The 17,402-nt window shown below is 44.0% G+C and overlaps 1 pseudogene; it reads right to left on the bottom strand.

Moving 5' to 3' along the window:
* Window positions 1-17,402, bottom strand: part of LOC135538387 (collagen alpha-1(IX) chain-like) — an 85,028-nt pseudogene that overhangs the window by 60,350 nt on the left and 7,276 nt on the right.

The following is a 17,402-nucleotide window of genomic DNA, read 5'->3' as shown; positions in this document are numbered from 1 at the left end:
ATACACATGGTTAGCAGATGTTAATGCGAGTGTAGCGAAATGCTTGTGCTCTAGTTCTGACAATGCAGTAATAACCAACAACTAATCTAACTAACAATTCCAAAACTACTGTCTTATACACACAAGTGTAAGGGGATAAAGAATATGTACATAAAGATATATGAATGAGTGATGGTATAGAGCAGCATAGGCAAGATACAGTAGATGGTATCGAGTACAGTATATACATATGAGATGAGTATGTAAACAAAGTGGCATAGTTAAAGTGGCTAGTGATACATGTAGAGATATTACATAAAGATGCAGTAGATGATATAGAGTACAGTATATACGTATACATATGAGATGAATAATGTAGGGTATGTAAACATTATATTAGGTAGCATTGTTTAAAGTGGCTAGTGATACATGTATTACATAAAGATGCAGTAGATGATATAGAGTACAGTATATACGTATACATATGAGATGAATAATGTAGGGTATGTAAACATTATATTAGGTAGCATTGTTTATAGCATGTAGAGATCCTATAGCAGGTAGAGATCCTATAGCATGTAGAGATCCTATAGCAGGTAGAGATCCTATAGCATGTAGACAGGTCGAGATCCTATAGCAAGTAGAGATCCTATAGCATGTAGAGATCCTATAGCAAGTAGAGATCCTATAGCATGTAGAGATCCTATAGCAGGTAGAGATCCTATAGCAGGTAGAGATCCTATAGCATGTAGAGATCCTATAGCAGGTAGAGATCCTATAGCAGGTAGAGATCCTATAGCATGTAGACAGGTCGAGATCCTATAGCAGGTAGAGATCCTATAGCATGTAGAGATCCTATAGCAGGCAGAGATCCTATAGCAGGTAGAGATCATATAGCATGTAGAGATCCTATAGCAGGTAGAGATCCTATAGCATGTAGACAGGTCGAGATCCTATAGCAGGCAGAGATCATATAGCAGGTAGAGATCCTATAGCAGGTAGAGATCCTATAGCATGTAGAGATCCTATAGCAAGTAGAGATCCTATAGCATGTAGACAGGTAGAGATCCTATAGCATGTAGAGATCCTATAGCATGTAGAGATCCTATAGCAGGCAGAGATCCTATAGCAGGTAGAGATCCTATAGCAGGTAGAGAACCTATAGCATGTAGACAGGTCGAGATCCTATAGCAGGTAGAGATCCTATAGCATGTAGAGATCCTATAGCAGGCAGAGATCCTATAGCAGGTAGAGATCCTATAGCATGTAGAGATCCTATAGCATGTAGAGATCCTATAGCATGTAGAGATCCTATAGCAGGTAGAGATCCTATAGCAGGTAGAGATCCTATAGCATGTAGACAGGTCGAGATCCTATAGCAGGTAGAGATCCTATAGCAGGTAGAGATCCTATAGCATGTAGACAGGTCGAGATCCTATAGCAGGTAGAGATCCTATAGCATGTAGAGATCCTATAGCAGGCAGAGATCCTATAGCAGGTAGAGATCCTATAGCATGTAGAGATCCCATAGCATGAAGAGATCCTATAGCAGGTAGAGATCCTATAGCATGTAGAGATCCTATAGCAGGTAGAGATCCTATAGCAGGTAGAGATCCTATAGCAGGCAGAGATCCTATAGCAGGCAGAGATCCTATAGCAGGTAGAGATCCTATAGCAGGTAGAGATCCTATAGCAGGCAGAGATCCTATAGCAGGTAGAGATCCTACAGCAGGTAGAGATCCTATAGCAGGTAGAGATCCTATAGCAGGCAGAGATCCTATAGCAGGTAGAGATCCTATAGCAGGTAGAGATCCTATAGCAGGTAGAGATCCTATAGCAGGCAGAGATCCTATAGCAGGTAGAGATCCTATAGCAGGTAGAGATCCTATAGCAGGTAGAGATCCTGACTGCATGGATCACAGGCCCTGACTGGATGGAGCTCAGCCCTGACCACATGGATCACAGGCCCTGACTGGACGGATCTCAGCCCTGACCACATGGATCTCAGCCCTGACCACATGGATCACAGGCCCTGACTGGACGGATCTCAGCCCTGACCACATGGATCACAGGCCCTGACTGGACGGATCTCAGCCCTGACCACATGGATCACAGGCCCTGACTGGACGGATCTCAGCCCTGACCACATGGATCACAGGCCCTGACTGGACGGATCTCAGCCCTGACCACATGGATCACAGGCCCTGACTGGACGGATCTCAGCCCTGACCACATGGATCACAGGCCCTGACTGGACGGATCTCAGCCCTGACCACATGGATCACAGGCCCTGACTGGACGGATCTCAGCCCTGACCACATGGATCTCAGGCCCTGACTGGACGCATACTGACAGCTAATAAGTAGCAGTGAGAGTATTTCTTGTAATGTCTAATCTGAATATCTTGGTCAGTCAAGATGTAAAGCTGATCTCATGACGCATCACATGAAGCAATGAGACCAGAGGAGCTACAAAGCTCCAAGCGTATTCTATGTCATGGAAACATCTGGTCTGGTTTTCCAAGAAACAGACTAAACCTAGTTCTGGACCAAGTCATTTTAATGCCATGTAGGTTTTTGTTCAGTTCTCTGAATGTGTATAAAATGTAAGCCCTTACCTTGTGCCCTTGTTTCCCAGGCTCTCCTCCTTCCCCCTTTACTCCTTTGTGACCCTAGAAAACAGAGGAACATTAAGCTTAAACACCCTCCCCAATCTCTATCACATATCACTGTTAGACTATCATTATACTAACTGTGAAGACAATAGAATAGATTTAAACCAATGACTTCTGTGAGGCTGTAGGTTGAAGCAGCTATGGTTACCATTAGCACAATATATGATAACTTATGAGACCAAGCTATCAATACACCACTGGCTATGTTCCAATGCCCTTCCTAGCACACCACTGAGAACGTTTATCCATTACATAACTTCATATGATACACTAGTGAGGGCATGCAGTCTCCTTGGCCCCTGACCCTTGACCCTTGACTCACCTTCATGCCAGGGAGGCCGGGATGACCAGGTGTCCCAGGTGGACAGGCACCAGGGCACTAAACAGCATCAGGATAAATCAACAGGGTCAGATTATCACTCATACGTGTAATGCCAGGCACTGAGTTGTGAACTTGAACGAACAAAGTCTTACCAGCTCGGCACTCAAATCCTGCATCCCTGCTGCACCCTGAAAAACACATCATTTTGAGAATTGTTAATCAGTTGATTAGGAAGATTAGATGACTGTTCAACGTACTACTCTGTGTTCGATGTACTACTCACTCTAGGCCCTGCTGATCCACAGATGTACTACTCACTCTCGGCCCTACTGATCCACAGATGTACTACTCACTCTCGGCCCTACTGATCCACAGATGTACTACTCACTCTCGGCCCTACTGATCCACCAGGTCCTGTTGGTCCTCTCACTCCCATAGCACCCTGTGGTAACGGACATAGAAAGCAGATCAAACAAACATGGTCCATTTTCATTCACCTTTTGATTGACGTTCCTGACAGAGGAGGTACTGTACATCACAGGAAGTTGGTGGCACCTTAATTGGGGAGGACGAGCTGGAGCGGTATTAGTGGAACGGTATCAAATACATCAAACACATGGTTTCCATGGTTTCCATGTGTTTGATGCCATTCCATTCGCTCCGTTCCAGCCGTTATTATGAGGCATCCTCCCCTCAGCAGCCTCTTATGCTGTACATCCAATCAGCCATATTTGGCACTAAGACGCCAGCTCCAAAACTATCTACATGCAGTGCTTGAAGTGGACTGAAATAGGAGCTGGTACTCAGGATTTTAGGGGCCAGTACTGTTTATTTTCACCTGACAGAAATCAAGCAGGAGAAAAGCACCGGTCTGTTCGGCCCAATTCAAGCTCTGTCTACATAGGGAATCACTATGTGGACAGAGGATCTATGAGGATCTATATGTCCTGAGGATCGTTAGGTGATGAAGATTGTTAGGTGATGAAGATTGTTAGGTGATGAGGAGTGTGAGGTGATCAGGATCGTTAGGTGATGATGATCGTTAGGTGATCAGGATCGTTAGGTGATGATGATCATTAGGTGATGAAGATTGTTAGGTGATGATGATCATTAGGTGATGAAGATTGTTAGGTGATGAGGAGTGTGAGGTGATCAGGATCGTTAGGTCATGAGGAGTGTGAGGTGATGAGGATCGTTAGGTGATGAGGATCGTTAGGTGATGAGGATCGTTAGTTCATGGGGATCATTAAGACAAGGGGATTGTTAGGTGATGAGGATCGTTAGGTTATGAGGGTCTGTAACTGATACTCACAGGGGGTCCACCTTTGCCCAAATCACCTGGAAGTCCTCCTGGCCCCGGGGGTCCCTGTTCAGAAACACGTATTAATTCACTGAAAATTATGACTTGTACAAATTTATCATATACTTTTTTTTGTTGTTGCATTTTTCATAGTTTTTAAAGTTTTTCAACAATATGTCTTCCGAATGCATCAAAGGTATCTTACCATGACTAATGTGAACGTTATCAGACATTTGACTAGATACTGTACTATAAAGATGTAATACGTGTGTCATGTGTGAATGTGTAATTAATAATACTGTAAAATACTAACAGGGGGTCCATCGTCTCCAACACCCTATGGAGGAAAACAGAAGCACAGACGAGTCAATGACATAAGATACTACAGCATCTTTATAGGCTCTATGAAGGCTCTATGAAGGTTCTATGAAGGCTCTATGAAGGCTTCATTAATAAGCCTTAGAAGCTACGTTTCATGTGATGTGAGAAAGCTGAATGCTCTATAGCTGGGCCCTCTGAGTCTTCAGTATGGACTGATTCCACTAATGAATGAGTGGTTCATAGAGAATACTATAACTCACAGCTAGTCCACGAGGTCCTGGTTTCCCGGGTTCACCCTGAAACAAAGTCAAATAGCATGTCAGTTTGAAAACACAGTGAACATGAGACAACAGTAAAGAGAATATCTAATATATACTGTGAGTTAATTATCCCCCATCCAGCACCCAAAGCAAACTATGCATGTAGAAGACATACAAGTATTTTCTCCATGAAGACATGTTTTTAGCTTGTCATGTAAACACAAACAGTATCCTTTCCTATCTCCACCAGGACCACAGACACTAAACATCTACGATGCTTTGGATAAAAGCCTCTGTTGCATATATTCACACGACTTGTATTCTTATACTGTAATAGTCTAGTGACTGTTCCAAATCCTTAGACATTGTCAAACACACACCAAACACACACCAAACATACACTAAACACACAACAAACACAAAACAAACACACACCAAACATACACCAAACATCCACTAAACACACAACAAACACAAACCAAACACACACCAAACATACACCAAACATCCACTAAACACACAACAAACACAAACCAAACACACACCAAACACACAACAAACATAAACTAAACACACAACAAACACACACCAAACATACACTAAACACACAACAAACACACACTAAACACACAACAAACAAACACACAACAAACACACACTAAACACACACCAAACACACACCAAACAAACACACACCAAACACACACTAAACACACACTAAACATACACCAAACACACACCAACTAAATTCTGCAGCTGTTTGGTGCCTGTGCTGTAATATTCTCGACAAATGTATTTTCCTTCTTAGACAAATTAAGCCATCTGAGTAAAATCCTTAACTGGAGACTCAACAAACTGTGTATGTGGAAAACATCAAAGTATTTCTCCATAAAGACATGCTTTCATCTCATCAGAAACACAACAGGATCCTAGTCCGTATCCTTTTGACACTTCCACCGAATGTTCTGGACAATTTCCTTCTTAGCCAAATGAAGCCGTCTGAGTAATTACTGAAGTAGAGACTTCGCAGACTGAATTAACATTCTTTCAGTTTAATCCTGTGACTGAGAACCTGAGCCATGCAGGGTCCACTTGGCCCAGCAAATGTTCCCCCAAGGCTTGGGTCCTGTTCATTCAAAATGAAGAAAAAAAATTGGGAGGGACTTAGTGAACACGTCCAATAAGAAACTCTAATTTTGTTCTCCGTTGCAAAACGTTTAAAAAAATGTTTTCCTTGCTTTTCCTAATGAACACGACTATGATGCTTGGGCCTGGTTCCCCACAGAGATTACCCAGAACTCTGGCAGGGAGGGATCAGGGATCAGGGATTAAAGCTCATTTGTCATGAGGAATTGCTTTACGCGTTGTAATTGTAATTCCTGCTGTCTTGCCTGCCAAGACAGTGGGCAAATGGACGGTCAGCAGCTTGGCGCAGTCACTCGGCTGAGAGTTACCCTGGTCCCAGATCTGATTGTACTGTCTGGTGTGACAATGACCAAAGGAATTGACAAGACAGCACCAACACATCTGGGACCAGACTGTCTGAGAGTCTATGAAGCAGAAACATTAAAGGGCTCATTAGTGATTAGTTACTCACTTTCTGTCCAAGGGGACCATCGGGACCTTCGTCTCCAGTAGGACCAGTCAAACCCTGCAGAGACAGGAAGAGAGGAGAGAGAGACCAGGCTTCACTAATCCATCACAACAAAGACAGAAATGTTGTCCAATGTCAGTAGGAGATCAGGTGTACGCTAGAAAACCATAAGAGTTAGTTACCTTTTCATAAGCGATCATAACAAAATACTTTTCTCTAAGAAATGTTTTTGCAACTTTACCAACTTTAAGGTGTGCTTTAAATCTTCCTAATCTCATAATAATTCCAGCTGTATATGTACATGATGTCACAAAAAAGTTGCGTATGTCACACAGCTAATGGAGTGGGAGGAGCTCAGAAGTAGGCATGTGTACGTGGGCAGGACTAAATGATGCCCCACCCACAATGAATGAATCTGTAAATACTGTGCATTAGCAGAAACGGGTATCCAGTACTTTTCAGCACAGCTTGACAGAATGGCAAAGCTGTGAAATACATGCTCTTTTCCATTCTCTGACTTATGTTGGCATTTTCAAAATAGTTTCAACAAATGCTTCCTTGGATTATATTGATTTAAGATAGATCATGTTTAGTTGGAATAGATGATGGCATCTAGTCTGGAATAGGAATGATCTCCACAGACACCACGGTCAGGACACTCCAGAGCATCTGAGACAAACTGAGACATCTCTCTGAGACAGTTACTGGGAGAGTGGTTAACCCTAACCCACATTCCTCTGGTCCAACTCAAACAAGCCCCATTGACAAGTATCATTCCACAGCAGCCTGAGGATCCAACTGGGACTGGAGACGCCCACAGCACAAACACTGCAGGGTACTGTTTCACTAAGGCTTTATGGGCGTGAGAAAAAATATTGCCAAAATAATAAAAAACACTTCACAGCAATCATTTTCTGGACAAAAACAACAATATCCAGGTACACTGAGTATAAAAACACGAAGAACAGCTGCTCTTTCTATTTCATAGACTGACCAGGTGAATCCAGGGGAAAGGTACAATCCCTTATTGATGTCACCTGTTAAATCCACTTCAATCAGTGTAGATGAAGCGGAAGAGACACGTTAAATAAGGATGTTTAAGCCTTCAGACAATTGAAACATGTGTTGTCTATGTGTACCATTCAGAGGGTGAATGGGCAAGACAACATATTTAAGTTCCCTTTGAACAGGGTCTGGTATTAGGTGCCAGGCGCACCGGTTTGTGTCAAGAACTGCAACACTGCTGTTTTTTCACTCTCAACAGTTTCCTGTGTGTATCCAGAATGGTCCACCACCCAACAGTTTCCTGTGTGTATCCAGAATGGTCCTCCACCCAAAGGACATCCAGCCAACTGGACACAACTGTGGGAAGTATTGGAGTCAACCCTGTGGAACACTTTGGACATCTTGTAGAGTCCATGCCCTGACAAATTGAGGCAGTACTGGCAAAAGGGGGGAAGTCCATATTAGGAAGGTGTTCCTAATGATTGATATCTCATCCGTATGCCTTTGTTCACCCTCTATAAACCTACTACACTCACTTTGTGAACCTACAGCAGAAGTGTGACTGAAATGCAAACTACGTACAAAGTGATACATGGATCATGTACACTCAATAGTATGCTTTAGGGTATCAGTACAAACTAATATCCTAGTAGGGTTTTCCTAACCCTCTTTTCTCCCTCCAATTTGGATGGACGCTACAGTTAATTACGTGCAGGCCTTCCTTCTCTCTGCCTGAACAAAGAGACTGTTGTGTTACAAAGGAAACTGTCAGATTCTTAGCCTTTTCTTTGCTCCCGAGTGGTTCAGCGGTCTGAGACACTGCATCTCAGTGCTAGAGGCATCACTACAGACACCCTGGTTCAGCGGTCTGAGGCACTGCATCTCAGTGCTAGAGGCATCACTACAGACCCTGGTTCAGCGGTCTGAGACACTGCATCTCAGTGCTAGAGGCATCACTACAGACCCTGGTTCAGCGGTCTGAGACACTGCATCTCAGTGCTAGAGGCATCACTACAGACCCTGGTTCAGCGGTCTGAGACACTGCATCTCAGTGCTAGAGGCATCACTACAGACCCTGGTTCAGCGGTCTGAGACACTGCATCTCAGTGCTAGAGGCATCACTACAGACACCCTGGTTCAGCGGTCTGAGACACTGCATCTCAGTGCTAGAGGCATCACTACAGACACCCTGGTTCAGCGGTCTGAGACACTGCATCTCAGTGCTAGAGGCATCACTACAGACACCCTGGTTCAGCGGTCTGAGACACTGCATCTCAGTGCTAGAGGCGTCACTACAGACCCTGGTTCAGCGGTCTGAGACACTGCATCTCAGTGCTAGAGGCATCACTACAGACCCTGGTTCAGCGGTCTGAGACACTGCATCTCAGTGCTAGAGGCATCACTACAGACCCTGGTTCAGCGGTCTGAGACACTGCATCTCAGTGCTAGAGGCATCACTACAGACACCCTGGTTCAGCGGTCTGAGACACTGCATCTCAGTGCTAGAGGCATCACTACAGACCCTGGTTCAGCGGTCTGAGACACTGCATCTCAGTGCTAGAGGCATCACTACAGACCCTGGTTCAGCGGTCTGAGACACTGCATCTCAGTGCTAGAGGCATCACTACAGACCCTGGTTCAGCGGTCTGAGACACTGCATCTCAGTGCTAGAGGCATCACTACAGACCCTGGTTCAGCGGTCTGAGACACTGCATCTCAGTGCTAGAGGCATCACTACAGACACCCTGGTTCAGTGGTCAGAGGCACTGCATCTCAGTGCTAGAGGCATCACTACAGACACCCTGGTTCAGAGGTCTGAGACACTGCATCTCAGTGCTAGAGGCATCACTACAGACACCCTGGTTCAGCGGTCTGAGACACTGCATCTCAGTGCTAGAGGCATCACTACAGACACCCTGGTTCAGCGGTCTGAGACACTGCATCTCAGTGCTAGAGGCATCACTACAGACCCTGGTTCAGAGGTCTGAGACACTGCATCTCAGTGCTAGAGGCATCACTACAGACACCCTGGTTTGAATCCAGGCTGTATCACAACCGGCCGTGATTGGGAGTCCCATAGGGTGGTGCACAATTGTCCCAGCGTCGTCCAGGTTTGGCCGGTGTAGGCCGTCATTGTAAGTAATAATTTATTCTTAACTGACTGGCCTGCTTGAAAATTATTCACATTTTTCTCTGATTGGCTCTTCTCTTTGGGAAAATTTGATTGGCTCCTCTCTTGGGTAAAGATTGATGTGCTCTTCTCTTGGGTAAAGATTGATTGGCTCCTCTCTTGGGTAAAGAAGTGGTCATTACCATCACATCAACACGTTGATGAAGCAAGATAATAATTTTAAGGGTAGAAGATGCACATATTGAGAAGTTCCACCCCCTAGCTACTGTACTGCTGCTATAACCTGAGTATGACAGTCATCATGACTAGTTCACTATTACTACCATCAAAGATGACAAAAAAGGCGCCAATGACAACAAACAGGAAATTGAAGGCAAAAAGGATGAATGATTTGAAACAGGATACTCACATCAGCCCCGGGCACACCTGGCAACCCGGCTGAGCCTAGTTTACCTGCATCTCCATCAGGACCCTAACAACACAACCACAATAGAAAGCAGAACAACAACGACATGCTGACAGTCAAATACATCAGAATTACTAGATGATAATGACATAGTATTGTGTTAACAATAAATTTTAAAAAAATGAAAAGTTTATAATTACAGCAGGGCCATCCTCTCCGTCGTCTCCCCTCTCACCCTGAAATAGAAAAAGGCCTACATGTGAAATGCATAGATAAATATATAAATATATATCTATATATATTCACAGATGTATACATATGTGTTTATACATAATTGTTCTAATTCCAACTCTTCCGCTTGCAGCCGGTTATGGTTGTAAAAAGGGTTGTGCTCGCCCACCATTCAAATCACATCAGAGCATAATTATGACCATGAGTTGTGATAATGCTCTTTATCATTCGGAAGATAATTCAGGTTAATAGAGGAGAGAACTTACAGCGACACCATCAATTCCTGGGACACCTGCGGGTCCTGGAGGGCCGACAGGGCCCGAGGCCCTCTGGACAGAGAGACGGTCAAACAATGCAATCAGCTATGGATATTATTGCTATACATAATGAACATACATCTGTATGGGACATACTGTATGTCTGAACATGAAGGAGAAGCAGACGTCTCCGTTAGGCTTAGCCAATAATAATGAATTCAAGGAATAACAGCTGCATAACTGCCATAGCAAAGCAAACATAAACACCAACACAACTGAAGCAAATACCCTTTGTTCTGAGAAATGTGTTCAATCCATGTGATAGTAGCTACCCACTGGGCAGACATCAATTCAACATGTATTACATTTAGGTTCCAACGTCATGTCATTGAAATGATGTGGACACAGCGTTGATTCAACCAGTGTGTACCCAGTGAGTACATGATGTAAGTCAATACTGTATGCTCAGTCACAGTCACCCAGTTACACAAATGAAATGATCATCCTTTGATTTGTTTCAGTATTTCTTTATTGAACAAATTCACTTGCATCACTAGACCAACTAGAATCTGGACATTCTGCTAGTTGATTCCACAACATAAATCCATGAGAATAACATGCTGTAGATACACTCACCTGAAGTACTATTTCGGCAACCTGAAAACAGAGGTACACAGAGAAGGACTTACTTGTGTGGAGCAAATAAGGACAATCTGCACCAAAAGTACCCAAAAAAGTTGCCCGTGAGCCATGGTCTCTGCTGCTCTTCCCTCTCCCGGACAGCACAACGGGTAAAAATGGTTTCCTTTTTCTTGGATGAGTTGGGTTGACGGACCCCGACAAAAAAAGTCACCCAACTGAATCCGTTTCGACCAACTGAACCGCCAGAGGTACCATAGGCATCAAAGCCTTATGCATATTCATGACCTGCTTAGTTATAGAAAGTGATTGGCAGAATTCACGGACTGCGCCCGAACAGACTGGGAGGGTTATTATGGGTGCAGAGGGAAAATGGAAAATGGAAAATAATAGCGGGCGATTTAAATGGCTTGTGATTTATTGGCTTGGGATTTATTGTTCATCTTTCATGTTGTTTATTTACAATGGTTGCCTGGACTTGATAATACCAGCCACTGTACTGGCTATTTTGATAATTAAGTTTGATCATTTGAGCGTGGTTGCAGTCTGTTTTGTCAGTGGTTCTTACCGACGTCCTGGCTGGTAGGTCATTGCAGGTCTGTGGTCGCCCCACATCACAATCAATGTGCATCGATTGGAGTTCAAACTAAAAAATAAATACAATAATAATAATCACTCGGACATAAGTCACATTCACAACCTATATATATTATAATTGGCAAAATAGTGATAGTTAAATCATAATCATACTAATTTGACCCTAGCAGTAAGATAACTACTGATTGTAATGTTATTAATATCTCTTTACTGTGACCACGAATAAAGTGAACCTGCCTGATGATAAATATATATTTTTAACGACATCCTAAACCACTTGGACAAGTATTATCAAAGGGCAATTACTCTGTGATTTAGTTTTGGGACTATATTACAAACATCTCCCTATAATATTGCGCTGCCATCATAGACACTTTGCCTGGTCTTCCCTAGACACAGCCAGGTCATCTTCTGGACTAGAACCTCTGTGTTACAATTCCCACGTATTTGTAGAAATTGACATGGCGGAGCGCCACGCATTCCACATAGGCCGCATTCAGCTAAAAAGTCACTCTCGGTGTCGGTCATTTACAGTAAAACTCTCCAATGTAGGCTGGAGTGTATGCCGAAAAACTAGGTTTGAATATTTGGAGTGGCCCTGCCGTTACTTAACAAGCGCAGTCACTATTGTGCCTTAAAGTCCCAAACCTCTTGTACTTGCCATAGGACTAGCCTTATGAAATTAGGCTAAGCACAAGTTTACAAAACAATTAACTTACTGGCACTGCTAAAACGGGGTTATCCTTCAGCTTTCCAATCAACGTGTATCCATCCAGGTTGACTATACCTCTCTGGGGTGTGTTCTGAGAGTCCACCATAATGCAATCCACGAACAGAGTTACAGAACGCTTGCTGACTTTCAGTAAGATATTGTGCCATTGAGAGTTGAAGAGGAACGGTAGGAAAGGGAAAACGGCCGTCTCTTGTGTTTTATTCAATGTTGTGAAGGTGAATTCAAGAGACAGCGATTCTCCGTTCAGTCTCACGGCAAGCTGCTCTTCGCGGTTCAAATCTTGCATTTGCCAAATATTCCAGTTCTTGGTTACGGTACTGCCGTTCATTCGTAAAACTGTCACAAACGCAAATTCAACCGGTAGTCCAAGGGGATACGCTGATCTGAAACATGGGAGAGAAATAGTCACCTATCTTGTACATATTAACCTTTGATAAGTTGGCAAACATTGCCATGCATAATAGGCCTATATGTTAAGGCCTAGTTGTCTCTTCATCTACATGCTTTACACATCAAGTCCAGAGTCATTTACAAAAAAAAGCGTATATAATTGTAGTTAAATTATACACAAGTGATGCTATGGCTAAAACAATGTATAATTCTCCTAAAGTGAGCAGTGGCCCTTCATGTGGCCTATTAGCGCGGGAGGTCGCCCAGCGGTTAAGAGCTTTGGGCTAGTAACTGAAAGGTCGCTAGTTCGAGCCAACTGGGTGAAACATCTGTCGATGTGCCCTTGAGCAAGGCACTTAACCCTAATTGCTATTGTTAGTTGCTCTAGATAAGATACTGCAATGTGCTGTGAGTTACCCAGATTCAGCACCATGGACAGGGACAGTACCAAACATGACCGGTAGATGGCAGTGTTCACCAATACTGCAGCTCTCTGGCCAAATATTGCAGAACCGTTAACCAACAGTATATATTTAATTTGACTATTGTTTCTGGTGTTATCCCTAAGATCTGGAAAGTGGCACATGTCCTCCCCCTACCAAAAGGAGGAGATCCTTCTGACTTAGATAACTACCGTCCAATCTCCAAATGATCTTGCATTTCCAAACTTTTAGAATCCCTGACCAACTGTCAGATAAGAACTTCTCGTTCTATTCTTAATGTGAATTGAGGTTTTAGACCTGGTCATACAGTAGCACCGTTTCAGCTACTACGCTCCTTTTAGATCATGCGTTAAGTTGCTTGTATCATAAAAATCATTGTGCTGCCTTATTTATAGAGCTTTCCAAGGACTTTGACACTGTTGACCACCACACTCTCATTCAAAGGTTGACTGAAATAGGCCTGAATCAGGCTTCTTGCAAGTGGTTTGAGAATGATCTGTCAGACAGGGTACAGTGTGTGATTTGTGATGGTGTCAAGTCTAGGTTCCTGGATATTAGGAAAGGTGTACCACAGGGGTCGGTACTGAGATCTGTTCTCTTCACTATTTCTATACATAATATTGGTCTATTTGTTCAAACTTGTAATATTCATCTGTATGCAGATGATCCTGTTATGCCATTGCCCCAACTGTTGACCAGGTGTTGTTAGAGCTGCAATCTGACTTTGGTGCCTTACAGAATGCCCTGTTTTTTTTTAAGGTGGACTTAATGTGGGCAACACTAAATATATGTTTTTCTCTAATTCTCACACTTTTTTCTCCAATGGACTATATATTTATTAATTGAACGGTTCTCCCATTGATCAGGTTCCTGCCTATGAATATCTGGGCTTTTGGATTGACAAGGATTTATCGTTTAAAACACATACTGTGGCAGGTAGCCTAGTGGTCAGAGCGTTGGACTAGTAACTGAAAGGTTGCAAGTTTGAATCCCTGATCTGACAAGGTAAAAATCTGTTGTTCTGCCCCTGAACAAGGCAGTTAACCCACTGTTCCTAGGCTGTCATTTAAAATGAGAATTTGTTCTTAACTGACTTGCCTAGTTAAATTAAAATAAACTTGTTAAAAAGCTAAGATTTAAAGTGGGCTTATTTTGATCTTGCCTTTCCCTAAACAGCAGGAAACAGATTGTACAGTCAACTTTCCTGAAAGTTCTTAAAAACTATGGTGACACAATACCCAGAATACAACAAACAGCCACTAACTACTCTTAACCCTTAGGATGCTGTCTACCATAGAGCCCTTCACTTTATCACAGGTGACAGTTTTAATACTCACAACTGCATCCTGTATCAAAAGGTTGGCTGGTTGTCATTGAAGTCCCGTAGATCAATTCATTACTCCCTGCTTGTTTACGAAGCTTGTTTACAATTAGATGTTCTGGGGCTGCTCGGGAAGTTTAGAGTGTTAAATGAATACCTAGTAGCTGAGGACTGTTTTTCATAAATGTTGTGTTTGTATTGATTGTTGTTTTGTTTGACATTGTGTTGGTTGTGGTTTTGCTGTGATCAGGGCACCCTTGGGATTCAGACCATGGTCTCAATGGGTTTTCCCTGAATAAATAAAGAATAATCATTCTAAAATTATAATCCATTACATCTACAGCGCTGGCCACCCACTGGACCAGTGCTATTTACCTTGTGTTAATTCTGAAGTTGAATGCTGGCCCTATTTTGTAGGCAACATGCTGAGAGGTTGATCCAGGCCCCTTTTGAACGGTTCCTCTTCTGGCCAGCTCAGCAATGTGAAACTGGGACATGATATAAAAACCTGTTGGTAGGTTAAAGTACATCAGGGATACTTGTTGACGTGGATATTTTTAATTTGTTTTTTGAATGGTTGTTTTGTTCCATGTAGTTTGAACTCTCACCTGGGAAACTATCCTCTCCGACCTTAATTGGAGGACACAGGCCCTGCTCAGTTTGGATGTCAGGTCCAGAGGAAAAAGACACCCCTGCAAAGAGGAAGAGACAGACTGACTTGTCTTGGCTGAAGTAGGATGTGTGTGTGTGTGTGTGTGTGTGTGTGTGTGTGTGTGTGTGTGTGTGTGTGTGTGTGTGTGTGTGTGTGTGTGTGTGTGTGTGTGTGTGTGTGTGTGTGTGTGTGTGTGTGTGTGTGCGCGCGTGTGCCCTCAATCTCACACAAATCATCAAGGAACCCACCAGGTACAACCCTAACTCTGTAAGCAAGGGCACCCTCATAGACGTCATCCTGACCAACTGGCCCTCCAAATACACCTCCGCTGTCTTCAATCAGGATCTCAGCGACCACTGCCTCATTGCCTGTATCCGCTACGGTGCCGCAGTCAAACGACCACCCCTCATCACTGTCAAACGCTCCCTAAAACACTTCTGTGAGCAGGCCTTTCTAATCGACCTGGCCCGGGTATCCTGGAAGGACATTGACCTCATCCCGTCAGTTGAGGATGCCTGGTCATTCTTTAAGAGTAACTTCCTCACCATTTTAGATAAGCATGCTCCGTTAAAAAAAAATGCAGAACTAAGAACAGATACAGCCCTTGGTTCACTCCAGACCTGACTGCCCTCGACCAGCACAAAAACATCCTGTGGCGGACTGCAATAGCATCGAACAGTCCCTGCGATATGCAACTGTTCAGGGAAGTCAGGAACCAATACACGCAGTCAGTCAGGAAAGCTAAGGCCAGCTTCTTCAGGCAGAAGTTTGCATCCTGTAGCTCCAACTCCAAAAAGTTCTGGGACACTGTGAAGTCCATGGAGAACAAGAGCACCTCCTCCCAGCTGCCCACTGCACTGAGGCTAGGGAACACGGTCACCACCGACAAATCCATGATTATTGAAAACTTCAACAAGCATTTCTCAACGGCTGGCCATGCCTTCCACCTGGCTACTCCAACCTCGGCCAACAGCTCCGGCCCCCCGCAGCTCCTCGCCCAAGCCTCTCCAGGTTCTCCTTTACCCAAATCCAGATAGCAGATGTTCTGAAAGAGCTGCAAAACCTGGACCCGTATAAATCAGCTGGGCTTGACAATCTGGACCCTCTATTTCTGAAACTATCCGCCGCCATTGTCGCAACCCCTATTACAGCCTGTTCAACCTCTCTTTCATATCGTCTGAGATCCCCAAGGATTGGAAAGCTGCCGCAGTCATCCCCCTCTTCAAAGGGGGAGACACCACCCAATCTGTTACAGACCTATATCCATTCTGCCTTGCCTATCTAAGGTCTTCGAAAGCCAGTCAACAAACAGGTCACTGACCATCTCGAATCCCACCGTACCTTCTCCGCTATGCAATCTGGTTTCCGAGCCGGTCACGGGTGCACCTCAGCCACACTCAAGGTACTAAACGACATCATAACCGCCATCGATAAAAGACAGTACTGTGCAGCCGTCTTCATCGACCTTGCCAAGGCTTTCGACTCTGTCAATCACCATATTCTTATCGGCAGACTCAGTAGCCTCGGTTTTTTGGATGACTGCCTTGCCTGGTTCACCAATTACTTTGCAGACAGAGTTCAGTGTGTCAAATCGGAGGGCATGCTGTCCGGTCCTCTGGCAGTCTCTATGGGGGTGCCACAGGGTTCAATTCTCGGGCCGACTCTTTTCTCTGTATATATCAATGATGTTGCTCTTGCTGCGGGCGATTCCCTGATCCACCTCTACGCAGACGACACCATTCTATATACTTTCGGCCCGTCATTGGACACTGTGCTATCTAACCTCCAAACAAGCTTCAATGCCATACAACACTCCTTCCGTGGCCTCCAACTGCTCTTAAACGCTAGTAAAACCAAATGCATGCTTTTAAACCGATCGCTGCCTGCACCCGCATGCCCGACTAGCATCACCACACTGGATGGTTCCGACCTTGAATATGTGGACACCTATAAGTACCTTGGTGTCTGGCTAGACTGCAAACTCTCCTTCCAGACCCATATCAAACATCTCCAATCGAGAATCAAATCAAGAGTCGGCTTTCTATTCCGTAACAAAGCCTCCTTCACTCACGCTGCCAAGCTTACCCTAGTAAAACTGACTATCCTACCGATCCTCGACTTCGGCGATGTCATCTACAAAATTGCTT

This window comes from Oncorhynchus masou, unplaced genomic scaffold, assembly GCF_036934945.1.
Source record: "Oncorhynchus masou masou isolate Uvic2021 unplaced genomic scaffold, UVic_Omas_1.1 unplaced_scaffold_950, whole genome shotgun sequence".
Lineage (NCBI taxonomy): Eukaryota > Metazoa > Chordata > Actinopteri > Salmoniformes > Salmonidae > Oncorhynchus > Oncorhynchus masou.
Note: the sequence above shows the minus strand (reverse complement) of the source record. Positions and strands in the feature narration are given on the sequence as shown.